Source organism: Protopterus annectens, chromosome 7.part0 (assembly GCF_019279795.1).
Source record: "Protopterus annectens isolate FY-2018-M chromosome 7.part0, PAN1.0, whole genome shotgun sequence".
Taxonomy (NCBI): domain Eukaryota; kingdom Metazoa; phylum Chordata; order Ceratodontiformes; family Protopteridae; genus Protopterus; species Protopterus annectens.
In genome coordinates, this window is record NC_056739.1 from 894042800 (window position 1) to 894057023 (window position 14224).

Consider the following 14224-nt stretch of genomic DNA (forward strand, 5'->3'; position numbering starts at 1 on the left):
ACACACACGCGCACACACACACACACACACACACACACACACACACACATTAATTCTTCATAGTCTTTTTCCTGGAGTGGTAGTACTACCAGAACCCTGGAAAAGCCAGAGACATTTGGTCACATGTTGCTTTTAAATCAAGTCAAATATGACATACACCAATTAATATTTCGTTCACCAGTAGTAGGTCTTAAGCAGTCTAGAAGGTGGCATGTGCCATACAGCTTGTTAATTGAATGATTCCCCTCTTCTCAGATAAATAATAATGCAAACATATTCTTACAAATCCATAAATGATAGCCACAAGAGCTTAAATCTTCATAAATGAACTTTACTTAAATAATAATGAAAATAGTACAGAATAAAATATATGATTGTTGCCATAGAGAAATAATTAAAATAAAAGACAAAAATAAAATGCATACAGGAAAAATACTTAAGCTCCAGATATCTAAGTTCCCTGGCTAGTACTTACTTCAGAATTACTAGCCCTAACTATAAGTCAGATAAATAAAATACATTTCCTAAATAAATGATCACACAGTCATGTCAAGCATCTGTAGCAAGTATCTCCTAGCATTCTCTCATAGCATGCACAGTTATATAATGTCTTTACCAGATCCTAATGACCATGACCTCACTGTTCCATTATTGAAGAAATAAAAAGTAGCAAAACCAGTTATTTTTCTCATCATAGTAACCACTGTAAGTTTGTTAATATACATCTATGTCTGCTTCCTTTCGTTGAATCCACACTGGTGTCTTACTGATATGCAGCTGTTATGCTAATTAGATATTATAGAAATTATATCCAAGCAGAAGGACACTTCATCTCTATTAATATTAAAGAGGAGACAGCAAGGCTGGAGATACAACATTTTTCAAAAGATATTCCCTATTCTTTGATATTTAAAAAGACAAAACATCATACACTCCTCTAGTCATGATAACAACATTGTTGTTGCAGATGAACCAGAAAGAAAGAAAGGGAAAAAAAAATCATCTAACTGTTTCATTTAGTCAGGCATTACCCCCTGGCTACAGAAGTACTATAAATTATGTTAAGAATGCAAAGGACTGATTTATATGTATATCATAAATGGACAATATAATTTTTATATACACAGCTAATCAAGTAGTGCAGATGCTATTTCCAGGACTATTCTGCTACAACAGTTTGTTATAAATGATTTGGTCTAGAACTAACTCTGAAATTGAATGGAAATTCAGTTCCAACACAGTTATGAAGGGATAACTCAGACTATCCATTTCTAAATTTGAATAGCAACATTCCCAGCATTGAGGCATGTCAATGCCACATTGTTTGTAGTTTGCCTCCTCCACCTCCTCCTCCTCCTCCACCCCTTCACAAATTAATGAATAAATAAATAAATAAAAGCAAATAACAATAAACCAAGATATGAATATTATTCCAGCAGACCTCTGCAATGCAAGTACAACACAACAGTAACTGTCTATAAGCAATAAATTAATAACTAAAAGTTATGATAACTACAGCATGCAAAAAAAAAACGTATATGTCTGACAGTTATGCTGCCACCAAAGCTGATTTAGGCCACATTATCTCACCACTGTTCTAGGGTACTAAATGCCTTAATACTGGAAAGAAATAAATACAAAAGCATTACAAATACACTGGTAACTAAACTAACAAGAACTGAAAATTATTACTTTATCAATCAAGAAATGAATCAGGATAGAGTTTTCATTTACTTCACAAGATCATATTATCACCTTCATTTTGCTGTTAAGAGTTAATTGTCAATGTTAAATTCATGTTAATGAATGTATTTTATTTTATCAATAAAAAGTGAATACTGCAGCCCTGTTACCCCACAATGGGTGTCTAAGAAAAGCATTACACATTGTTCATTATATGTCCATATTGTATTCAGAAGGTGTGGACTTTCATGCTTTTAGCTTTTTCAACACAGAAAGAGTTAAGAATTTCACTGACATAGTGCTATATATACTGAGACACACTGCTACTATTAAATTCTGCATTACTATACTTTATGACTTTTGCTAGATTGCAGTCTGTCTTCTTTCTAAAAATTATTTTGACTTCTATTATCATGTAAGTAATATTTCCCAGATGGGCCATTGCATTTAAGATCACAAGTTCAATCAATAGAATATGACAGTTTATAATTTTATCTCTAAGCCCTTACAGTCTTAACTGTAAAGATACTTAAATGAATTCAGAGTTAACAGTTTACTAGCACTCTTTTAACCAAGCCTGTATTTTAAAACAATAACTTTTTATTGTTTGCCACATCTGTTTAATATAGCCGCTGCTCAATGTCTAAAGATGTCATTATTTCTGAAAATCACTCAGGGTTTTACAATATATGACACAAAAGGCTTTTGCTTGCAATAAAGTGCTGAGGCAATGTTGAGATGCTAATTTACTGACATAAGATCATTACTGTATATATTCTACAATGCTTTAAATGTTGTTTTTAATGCATGAAGACAAATATTTCATAACTGAAAATCATACAGTAAAATTATTCTAAACTGCTTTAAATTAGACCTTGAAAATAACATCTAATAATACAGTTGAGCTCAGTTTAAAGTTATTGAGAATGTTATATTCTAAATAATATCCAACTGAATCTAGTTTTGTTCCTTAAAATAACATTTTTCAGTAAGTTTTGTCACAGAATTGGACATAAAAGGTTATTGTTACAGCTAAAAATAATATCTTTGTAGTGCAGGAAACATTGCAATTATGCAATAATACTGGATAAAAGTCCGGCCTGTTAACCACCTTTATGACATCAGCACATCTAACTTCTGTTAAGGTTTAACTTACACTAAGGCTTAGACACCTTCCAAATGTGTAGAAACACAAAGTTTTCACATCTTTGAAGTCCATGAAACATTTTGTGCTGTCAAACATACAATGACTAGGAGCTTAAAAAAAGAGAGAGAGAAACAGATTTAGTTTCTGGCCAGTATCTCTTTGGCACCACAAAGTGCTTTGGCATATTTCAAAGTATTCAAACAATAAAACATTTAGTGCAATACTAGAATGTTCCTCATTCTGAGACTCACAAAGTCCATGTTTCTCATATTCAGTGTTGAGAATTAACTGATATCCATGGTAACTAGCAATGAATCACAATTAGCTCAGCCAAAGAAGGTTTTATAAGTATAAAGTAACACATTTTAACTTTCCTGTGAACTTCCTAGTTGAAGTTGTTAGTAATCTGTTTGTAAGTGTTCCACATTTAGCATATATGCTCCATATTTTGTGAGGTAGTATGTTACATTTTGGAGACAGAAGGTTGAAAGTCATGCTTTGTCCTTATACTTTTTACCTCTCTGCAAGTGGAAGTATATCACAGCAGCTGAAGCTCAATGTACTACAAAAAATTATAATCAGGTTTTGGATCATAACCACTTTGTTCTGTTCTCTTGAAATGAATATCAAGAAATTCACCTCTCGAGCTTCATTTCACTCTGCTCCTTAGGTGAAATTCTCAAGATCCATGTCAAGAGCATATAACAAGCTGGTTATGACTGGAAACCTGATCATAAACCTGTATATATAATTTAACTTGGATGCATGCGAGGAGGCTGTATGGTCAACTAGCTGGATCTGTGATGGACGTGGTCAGTAAGGCAGACCAGAGTTTGATGACAGCTGTTTCTCAAGGAAAGAAGGAATCATCTAAGACCATCCCCATCTCATGAAGATTTTATCCCTGAGCATAAGAGAGACATCATAGGTTTGAATCATAAGCAAAGTGTTAAAGGACTAGATCATGAGAGGAAATACCATGACATGTTGATGTGTTACTCTCCTGTCTTGAGGAAGGGAGTGGGTATTCATGTCAAAGGACCCTTCTTTGGTGGATTAGAAAGTCCAGTGCTAAGTGAATGAATGAATTAATGGTGGGGGAAGGCTGCATGAAGCATTTAGCATTCAATAAGCTTTCTCACTGCCTGGAGTCCAGTTCTTCCAAACATTGGAATGCTTCTTACTCTAACCCTGTTCATAAAAGCTTTACTTTAACAGTTTGATGAGTTAGACCAGTATAACTGATTTGCAAAGTAAGACAATTATTCCATATTTTAATTATTTCATCTCTACTACTTCATTTTATTTGCAATTTCACTTTTCTGTAGCAATGTTGCAGTTGAGAATGTTACCCTCTTGGCTCTGTAAGTAGTGTTAACTGCTTAAATGCTGACATGGTGGGAGGCATGTCTGAAAAGACCATAAACAAAAAAGCATATAAGAAGCATGCGTGATCCAGACAGGAGTACTTATACAATCAAAAGGGTTAATGATGTGTGTGGTAAATGTTTAGGCATGCAGCATTTGTGAGACACGTTATTAAATAATAAAAATTGCATCTGACTTGTGGACAATGGCCATCTAGTATGCAATTAATCCATCTCTCACTATCTAGTGTTAAGATACTTTATCAATAAAGCCCTTAACCTCAAAAAGGGGTGTTCCATTGGATAATATTTATTTTTATTCATATTTTGGTTGTCTGGCACTCTGAAAGAGGCAAAGCACATTTTTAGCAGAGGCATGGGGAAAAACACAATTACAGTACAACCATGATATAATATAAATAGAACAGTAAGCTAATTAAATATATTCACATATTTCATTCTTACAGAAAATTCCTAGTGGAAGGAGGGAGATGTAGTAGTAGAAGAGAAGCAGAACATTTGTATAGAAAATAGAAACGGGTAAATAAATAAAGCAAGCTGTCAGACACTATAAAGAAGGGAAGAGGTGAGGAATGAGATTAAAAACTGAAGGGCAGAGTAAACGAGAAGGTCATGTTATAATGGGGGAAACAGCTTAGATGGGCAGGGGTATCAGTAAACAAAATCAAGGAATTTCTGAAAATGGAGGATGAGAAGTTCAGGTGACGTGCACAGTGTCACTTAATTTGTTGTTTTGGATGAGACAATACTAAATTTGGCAAAAGTGGGAATCTGAACAGTAAGCTGATACCGCTATAATTTTAAGCATTTATTCTGTTTTAAGCATTGGCTCTTAACTATGGCCTTGGACAGTTTCTTGCTACAGATTATCAGGGAGTCAACAAATAACTATGGAGAGCTACATGGTTATAGGCACTGCAGTACGTGGGATGTTAAAATGCAAACATGGAGCTTACTGTCACTGCACACACCTTTTACTCCTCCTCCTCCTCTTCTGCCAAAGTAAAATTAGTTCTGTATCATCAGTGACGCTATCCTGGAGCACCATCCTGCTCTACACATATTCTGTCCTCTGCAATAAAGCTAAACATACTGAACCATAACAGCAGCAGTGAGGTCTGACTGCGGTTTACCTGAAAAGGGAGAAAGGCTTAGTTCTAATGAAAAGGAGAGGAGTGGATGAGTGAGACAGACACACTAAGTAGAAATAGAGGAGTGGAGGAGTGAGACAGACAACACTAAGTAGAAATAGAGGAGTGGAGGAGTGAGACAGACAACACTAAGTAGAAATAGAGGAGTGGAGGAGTGAGACAGACAACACTAAGTAGAAATAGAGGAGTGGAGGAGTGAGACAGAAACACTAAGTAGAAATAGAGGTGTGGAGGAGTGAGACAGAAACACTAAGTAGAAATAGAAGAGTGGAGGAGTGAGACAGACAACACTAAGTAGAAATAGAGGAGTGGAGGAGTGAGACAGACAACACTAAGTAGAAATAGAGGAGTGGAGGAGTGAGACAGAAACACTAAGTAGAAATAGAGGAGTGAGACAGAAACACTAAGTAGAAATAGAGGAGTGGAGGAGTGAGACAGAAACACTAAGTAGAAATAGAGGAGTGGAGGAGTGAGACAGAAACACTAAGTAGAAATAGAGGAGTGGAGGAGTGAGACAGAAACACTAAGTAGAAATAGAGGAGTGGAGGAGTGAGACAGAAACACTAAGTAGAAATAGAGGAGTGGAGGAGTGAGACAGAAACACTAAGTAGAAATAGAGGAGTGGAGGAGTGAGACAGACAACACTAAGTAGAAATAGTGGAGTGGAGGAGTGAGACAGAAACACTAAGTAGAAATAGAGGAGTGGAGGAGTGAGACAGAAACACTAAGTAGAAATAGAGGAGTGGAGGAGTGAGACAGACACACTAAGTAGAAATAGAGGAGTGGAGGAGTGAGACAGAAACACTAAGTAGAAATAGAGGAGTGGAGGAGTGAGACAGACACACTAAGTAGAGATAGAGGAGTGGAGGAGTGAGACAGAAACACTAAGTAGAAATAGAGGAGTGGAGGAGTGAGACAGAAACACTAGGTAGAAATAGAGGAGTGGAGGAGTGAGACAGACACACTAAGTAGAGATAGAGGAGTGGAGGAGTGAGACAGAAACACTAAGTAGAAATAGAGGAGTGGAGGAGTGAGACAGACAACACTAAGTAGAAATAGAGGAGTGGAGGAGTGAGACAGAAACAATAAGCAGAAATAGAGGAGTGGAGGAGTGAGACAGAAACACTAAGTAGAAATAGAGGAGTGGAGGAGTGAGACAGACACACTAAGTAGAGATAGAGGAGTGGAGGAGTGAGACAGAAACACTAAGTAGAAATAGAGGAGTGGAGGAGTGAGACAGAAACACTAAATAGAAATAGAGGAGTGGAGGAGTGAGACAGAAACACTAAGTAGAAATAGAGGAGTGGAGGAGTGAGACAGAAACACTAAGTAGAAATAGAGGAGTGGAGGAGTGAGACAGACACACTAAGCAGAGATAGAGGAGTGGAGGAGTGAGACAGAAACACTAAGTAGAAATAGAGGAGTGGAGAAGTGAGACAGACACACTAAGTAGAGATAGAGGAGTGAGACAGACACACTAAGTAGAGATAGAGGAGTGGAGGAGTGAGACAGAAACACTAAGTAGAAATAGAGGAGTGGAGGAGTGAGACAGACAGACTAAGTAGAGATAGAGGAGTGGAGGAGTGAGACAGACAACACTAAGTAGAAATAGAGGAGTGGAGGAGTGAGACAGACACACAAAGTAGAAATAGAGGAGTGGAGGAGTGAGACAGACACACACACTAAATAGAGATAGAGGAGTGGAGGAGTGAGACAGACACACTAAGTAGAAACAGAGGAGTGGAGGAGTGAGACAGACACACTAAGTAGAAATAGAGGAGTGGAGGAGTGAGACAGAAACACTAAGTAGAAATACAGGAGTGGAGGAGTGAGACAGACAACACTAAGTAGAAATAGAGGAGTGGAGGAGTGAGACAGACAACACTAAGTAGAAATCTGGAATATGGCTGCACAAAACAAGCCAAGTACTGACTGCGAGTTAAATACCTCATTCTAAAGTCAACTTGAAGGCTGAAGTAGACAATTTCTGAAACTATTTTTCAGTCTTTTGGCTACATATTTCTCTTATTTACAGTGGATAACTGATCTTATTGCATTTATGCATTTTCTGCCAGTGCCTGCATGCTCCATTTTTAAATACCGTATTCCTTCATAGCCAATGCACATTACAGCAGTGGAATAAAGCCTCAACCTGCTGTATTGTTTTACCGCATTTTCCATCGTTTTATCCTTTGCTAATACTCATAAGCATGGGAAGATATTTCATGGTGTCTTAGAGTTGTTTAGATGAATTCTGAAGTTTAACTGTAGGTTATCATTAACTAGTATTTTAAAATCAATATTTTCAAATGTAAAATGAATTAGTTTCCAAAGCAGGACTTTTCTTAATACGTTTTTTTTTTTTTGTTGTTGTTGTGATAGCCACTGTTCCTAAATTTCCAAGCATTTTAGCTTTTTTTAGGTCATTGCATGACTTTTTCATTAATTATATTTGCAGTTGTGAGGTTACATATTTTGAAACAGACTCCTAGTTACTTTCTTATATATGTTTGTTATTCATCCTTTCAAAATATATAGTTATACAGAAGAAGCAGATTCTGAGCTATAGGGAAACACTGAACCTGTTACCTTGGATGACAATGTTTTCATGTAACAAAGCTCTTGGTTATTGTGTCTATCTAATAAGCAGTACATAAATGAATCACATGGCAAAAGCTACAGTTTCACATATTTGAATTACTCATTTAAAATTTGTGAGCACTATCTAAATAGAGGCAACACTGGCTAATCAAACAATAATTATTGCATGGCATTTCCTCCAAATGTTGCAAATTAGAATGTTCAGTTATTCAAACAATTGTCTTCTACATTATTCAAATAAATATAAAACATCTTCAAACTGCATTTTCTGTCATTTCTTAGTTTCTTAGTTATGCATGTTTAAAAGGTAAGTAAACATAAATTGCATATATAATGAGACAACTGATTATTTTAAACTTACAGTGCAACAAGGTTATGGCTCCATTGCTTAAAAACAGTTTAAACTGAAACATCTCTCAAGGAAACTAAAATATACAATGAAGTTCTTCAGCTTGTCTTCTGTTTTTTTTTTTTTTTGGTCCTTGAGACAAAGCCTGTTAATGCAGATCCCATATGAACATACCACAAAATGAAAAAAATATGTATATAAAATATAATTGTTCAATGTTGTTTAACATGTATATTATCATGTTTCTGTATTAGTGTCAAAAGGCACAGTTATATTAGAAAGGGGAAGTGATTTTGCCACCCTGCCCACCTTCACTCGTGTGCTAATTCTACCCTTACTTCTGCCCCAGTCCTACACATTAGGGTAATAAACACACTCTTTCTCTGTGAGTACCACTATTCAGAAAAAATTATGATTACAAGTTGCTATTTTTATTTATTTATTTATTTATTTTAGTGTAACCGATCAGAAAAAGAAAAAGTTTTCCATTTCTGATCAGTTTAGTGTGTTGACAAAATGGGATTTCTATAAAAAGTAATTCAGACAGTTTTGCTACATTAAATCTATCAGCAATATGTGTACATGATGTTTCATAATACACTTATATATATATATATATATATATATATATATATATACACACACACACACACACACACACACACACACACACACACACACACACACACTCACACAAACAAATCCGCACACACACACACACACACACACACACACACACACACACACACACACACACACACACACACACACACACACACACACACACACACACACAAACAAATCTGCACACACACACACACACACACACACACACACACACACACACACACACACACAGTCCCATGAACCGGCACAATATAAAATATAATTCTTTACGAATAGCCCTCACAGCACAGCGATAAAAGATAACCTTATGTGTGCATATATTATTATTATTATTATTATTATTATTATTATTATTATTATTATTATTATCAAGCTATTTGGTTATTTTTTTATTGTTTGGGTGGTATGGATTTGTTTTAGATGGAGTCTTTTTTCAATTAGCCACTGAGTAGGTTAGGACATTTTTTATTTGAATAGTGACGTTCTAATTATTTTTGTGTTTGTTTTACCATTGGCTTTTTTTTTTTATTGCTTGCCTTTGTGTCTGGTAGGTTTAGGATTGGAATGTAAGATCTCTAAAAGATGTGATTTTTTTTTTATCTGGGGCCTGGAGATGCACGTGTTGCAAATTTTGGCTGTGCTTATAGTATTTAGGAACCAGGCAGGTAGAAGTATAAAACACGACTGACACAAATGGTGTATTGACTATGAGTACTTGTTATCTACCTCAGTCATCTAAGCATGAAGATAACTGATTCTCCTAAGGACTGATGCAAAATAAGGCAACATTTTTAAATATAGCAGCACATCCAAAATAACAAGATTTGATATTGTGTTATACCAAGTGCAGTTGCTTCTCAGGTCTCAGTAACAGGCTTGCGATCTACTAATTTTCAATAAGCTTTACTGACATAACCCCCTAATTGGTAAAAGAATTTAGCTTCTACTGTGTCTGTCCAGTACTAGAGAAGTGTAGTATATGCGTTTATGAAATTTGACTTTGTTTCTATGTAGTCAGATGTCTAAACTCACACTTAATAACATTCTTGCTTTCTAACTCTTAATTTCAGTTAAACTCAGCTCATTTTGTCCCAAACAAAACAAGAACCAGGCCGCCCAAAGCTCTCTCCCAAAATGTAATAAAGCCAATAAAACAAACACTGCGGTAACAACAACACAATACTAACTTTTTGAAAAATAAAAAAATAAAAACTCTCCACAGTTAAGCGCTTTCATCATGTCTTGACATCTTCAGAACTGTGAAGGACTACAACTTGCTTTAAAATACTTGAATGAAATCAGTTGTTTGTTTGGGATATTTCTATTTTGGAAGATTCAGTTCCAGTGGTCATTTCATTGTTTAGTTTTATAGATCAACTCATTTTGTGTATTTGTTGAGCCTAGGCTTATACTACTGACAATTAAAATAATCTACAGTATGAGAGACAACAAGCATTACATTTACGTATTTTTTTCTTTTCTCCTTAACGGTCATCCAGCTTAGTAAAATGAATATGAAACTAACCCAAAATAAAACGTGTGCTTGCATTATATAGACTATCTTGTTGGTTATTTTTATCTGTTTACAAATGCTTATGGGAGGAGTGGGATTTGCATAACTAACAATTGCTTTGCTTTGTGTCTGTCCCTATCATTTAAGGTTCTCATGCATATGTGATATAAAATCACTTCCTCCTACACTGCACAATTAGGAACACATCTACATTGATATCATGGCTACCATTACAACATATGTAAAGTAAATATAATTTTCTTGTGTTAGCACACTGAATAAGCTTGCAGTAATTAAATGAGATACCACTGTGTATTGCTATTTAATGAGTTCCAGTTGCCTGCAAGGACTGCATATTTCTTAGTGACCTAAATAAAAGGCATAAAAGACAGATTTAGTCTAGAGAAAACTGAAGCAAAAAGAGGATTGCTGGTCATATGGATATAGACAGAGATATAGATATACATATAGATACACATAGACACACACACACACACAAACATATATATATATATATATATATATATATATTTATATATATATATATATATATATATATATATAAAATATAATTATATATATATATATATATATATACACACACACACACACACACACACACACACACACACACACACACACACATACACACACACACACACATACACACACACACACACACACACACACACACACACACACACACACACACACACACAAATATTTCAAGCATGGGCATTTATGGCCTTCTAGCTTGCCAATATACCAAATCACTTGTTCCAATAATAAATGCCCAGGCTGTTCTTAAAAATATCTAAACTAGCACTTATGTTAATGTAATTTTTTAGTCTGTTCCATGCATCAGCTGCTGTCTCAGAGAACTAGTCAGTATAGTTCTCATTCCTATAGAACCTTCTACATAGGTTATGTGATGCTTCTCTACTACTTTTTGATAACCCCAAACACTCCCAGAGGTAGCTGTCTCTAAATGCCTTATATATACCTGAATAAGATCTCCTCTTAGATAACTGTAAGAGACACTGCACATGGTCAGATATTGTAATCTTTCATAATAACTTAAAATTTCATATCCATGGATGCCCTTGGTATATTTCTGCTGTACTCTTTCCGGTTTATTCAAGCTTGTTTTCTTGTATGGTTTCCATGTTCACATTCCAATCCAAGTCTGGTTCTAATGTAACTGAAAAACAATGACTTCATCACTTCCAATTTCCTAGACTTTAAGAATCTTTTTATACAACCTATAGTTCTATAACTATCATTAACCAATTGGTTGATATGATTAGAAAACTTCATAGGTGAATCTACCCATATAACCATGTCCTTAAATGAGTCTACAGTTTCAATCACTGTGTACTGTATTAAATATTCACCTTTCAATATATGTCCCCCAAATCTGATATGCTTGGTTTTTGATGTATTTATTGGCATATTATTCTCCTGTGCCCAAATGGTCAATTTAGTCAAGTTCTTTGGCAGACATGCCTTATCTTTAACAAATGTAATCAGTTTATCCAATTTCAAGTCATCTGCATATAGACTGTAGGACAACTCAGATAAAAAAACTAGGTCTGAAAGATACAATCTAAACAAGTAAGGGCCTAGGACAGAGCCCTGTGGGACAACCTGACTGTAACCAAGGATTTCACTTGTCCAATAGCTGTATGATACTTGCCATGTCCTATGTGTAAGCCATCTTATGAAGAGCACGTCGATACCTAGTTGTTCTAATTTATTGATAAGTGTTTTGTATATGACCCTGTGAAGTTAAATCTATATAAATTACATCACAGCACAATTTTTCATCCATAGCTGTTATTATATTGTTATAGAACATCATGTTACAGGTGGCAATAGATCTATTCTCAACATAGGCATGCTGATGTATGGTTTCAAGTCCCAACCTTTCCAATTCTGACAATAACGTATCCAATATTACCTTCTCTATTATTTTTCCACAACATGAAAGTAGACTTAAGGGTCTGTATGATTCTGGGTTTCTCCTACTCCCCTTTCCCTTAAAGACAGGTTTAATAAGTGCATGTCTCCAATCTTGAGGAAAATCACCATATGACCTAGTGAATAATAAATATAATGGTACTGTAAGTTCTTGCTGAAGTGTTTTTAGGTCATTATTACTAATCCTGTCTCCTCCCTGTGATTTGTTTGGATCCAGTTTGCCCAGTTCTTTTTCAATGTAATCTAATATAATTCCAGTATCTGAGGTTACCTGAATGTCACTAGGACAAATTATCACCCCCTTTGTGGAGTCAAACTGTTTTGCATAATATTTTGTAAATATATCTATAATTTGTTGTGTCTGAGAATAAATTTTAGAATCTGTACACAGTTTATCAGTTTGTATGTATTTACTCCTTCCACATCTTGTGTATCTATAAAAAGGTTTCCTATTATGCTCAATATCTTTATATAAATTTTCTTCAAAATTTTCTTGATCTTGTCTCACACTATGCTTAATTTGTAAATTTTGTAAATTTCAGTTTTCAAAGTTGTAGTTCGACCTCTCTTCCATTTTTTATGTTTTGTCTCTCACCTTTATCAGGTATCTTGTTATTTTGTAAATATATACCCAGATGTTGTATGCCTAGATCCTGATGTTAAACATTTTATTTTTGATTTTTTGCACTCAAACAATTTCTGTTTCAAAACTTTCTAAATTTCAGCTGCAGTTTTTTCCAATGAACACCTCATTCCAGTTAGTCTGACATAGTGAGTGTTTTGCTTCCATGTAATCTGTAACTAACCTTCTATGCATTGATTTAGATTAGAATTATCTAGCAACAAATTAACCTTTATAACTCCATGATCACTGCACATCAATGGTGGTAAAACTTGACTTGAAGTAACAGTAATTTATTTAGGAATGCATGTTCTATCCCCTGGTAGTTTTTTTTTTTTTTTTACAATCTGAAGCAATTGTTGTTCCTGAATATACATTGTGAAACATTTCCTTACTAATGTGGTTGATCAATATTATTCCAGTCTGTTTCTGGTACATTTAAGTCACCGAGCTAATATTATTCTTCTCTCCTGTGTTTCATGCAAGAAATGCATGAATTCCTCTAGGTCATTTGCACTTGACTTTAGTAGCATTTATATATATATATATATATATATATATATATATATATATATATATATATATATATATATATATATATATATATATATATACTCCAACAATTGTTATATGTTCTTGAGTTGAGTTACACAGTCTAAAGTATATGACTGAGTGTACATTGCTCTACCATACATTTTACTGACTTTTCTCCGCGAATTCCGTAATGCTGAATGGTTGGCATGTCGTAAAAACCCCAAAATTGACATTTCCAACCACTCTACACCCTAAAACGAGTGCTAACATGGGTCAAAAAGGGGATGGGATTTTGTGACTTGCAACACCTTTCGGCCATACCCGCTCGACCATTCACTTGTCGACCATATGCATGTACACCTATGTATATATATATATATATATATATATATATATATATATATATATATATATATATATATTTAGGCCTTTTATTTAATTAACTGCTTTCTTTTAGTGTCTTTCCATTAATTTTGTAATCAAATAAAGTCTGGGATTCATAGATAAGTACAGCTGTTCACTATAAACTATTAAGGACCCCAGAGTATGGCATGGCCTATAGCTGTTTAGACATGAATCTAGGCTTGCATAACACCAATTATTCATGAAAAGGGATTTACATGCTAGTG

At 34.7% G+C, this 14224-nt stretch overlaps 1 protein-coding gene across 3 annotated transcripts in view; it reads right to left on the reverse strand.

Moving 5' to 3' along the window:
• Nucleotides 1–14224, reverse strand: part of GRM2 (glutamate metabotropic receptor 2) — a 1030381-nt gene that overhangs the window by 625579 nt on the left and 390578 nt on the right. Inside the window, exon 4 of one of the 3 annotated variants that reach the window (XM_044077478.1) lies at nucleotides 2840–2940. The exons of the other annotated variants lie outside the window; for them this stretch is intronic. The gene's annotated coding sequence lies outside the window, so the exon portion shown is untranslated. The remainder of the gene's footprint in view (nucleotides 1–2839; nucleotides 2941–14224) is intronic. 3 annotated transcript variants of the gene reach the window in all.